The sequence below is a fragment of the Pleuronectes platessa genome, chromosome 9 (assembly GCF_947347685.1).
Source record: "Pleuronectes platessa chromosome 9, fPlePla1.1, whole genome shotgun sequence".
Taxonomy (NCBI): domain Eukaryota; kingdom Metazoa; phylum Chordata; class Actinopteri; order Pleuronectiformes; family Pleuronectidae; genus Pleuronectes; species Pleuronectes platessa.
Window position 1 is genome coordinate 8,851,619 of NC_070634.1, and position 735 is coordinate 8,852,353.

Below are 735 nucleotides of genomic sequence, written 5' to 3' on the forward strand. Positions count from 1 at the left end.
AACACATGCACAGACACACTCATGCAATTGAGGGAAATTTGTCCTCTGCTTTTAACCCATCATGAACAGGACACACAGAGCAGTGGGCAGCCATGTACGGCGCCCGGGGAGCAGATGTTGGGGGAGGAAGGTGCCTTGCTCAGGGGCACTAGACAGGGTAGGGAGAATCATCTTGGATTTTTGGACAGATCCAAGTGTCCATCTTTGTGTTGTTAATCCGTCCAGGTACGGTTTTTTTGTTGTTACTCCGTGGAGTCGAAACCAGATTCGAACCAGAGACCTTTTCTGCCCATAGTCCAAGTTGCTGACACTAGTCCACCGCCTCTCCCACAGTCCACTGCCTCCCCCACTAAAAGAGGCACCACTGGGAATTGAACCCAGGATCTCCTGTTTACTAGACAGGCGCTTTACCAACTAAGCCATAGCGCCAGGTTGGAATATGTAAAAGGTTTTATCACTCATAGCCTGCAGCCAGCAGCGCTTCAGCTCCGTGGAAGGAGACTGTAAAGAATACATGCTTTACATTAATGCAGCATATGAACAGGCCTATTAGATTTAACAGCATCAGCCCCAGTGGTTGGAAGATGGTATGTGAGAGTGAGGGTACTTGCATCTGAATGTGATTTTGTGTGTATGTGTGTGTGTGTGTCTGTGTGTGCGTGTGTGTGTGTGTGTGTGTGTGTGTGGTGATGGTGGCTTTGTGTTCAGTGTTTGTTTGTCACCATGTGTTATGAC

At 48.4% G+C, this 735-nt stretch overlaps 1 non-coding gene across 1 annotated transcript; it reads right to left on the reverse strand.

Moving 5' to 3' along the window:
- Positions 1–356: 356 nt before the first annotated feature.
- Positions 357–429, reverse strand: trnat-agu (transfer RNA threonine (anticodon AGU)). Its single transcript has one exon. It is a non-coding gene; the product is annotated as a tRNA-Thr (tRNA).
- Between the last annotated feature and the right edge of the window lie 306 nt (positions 430–735).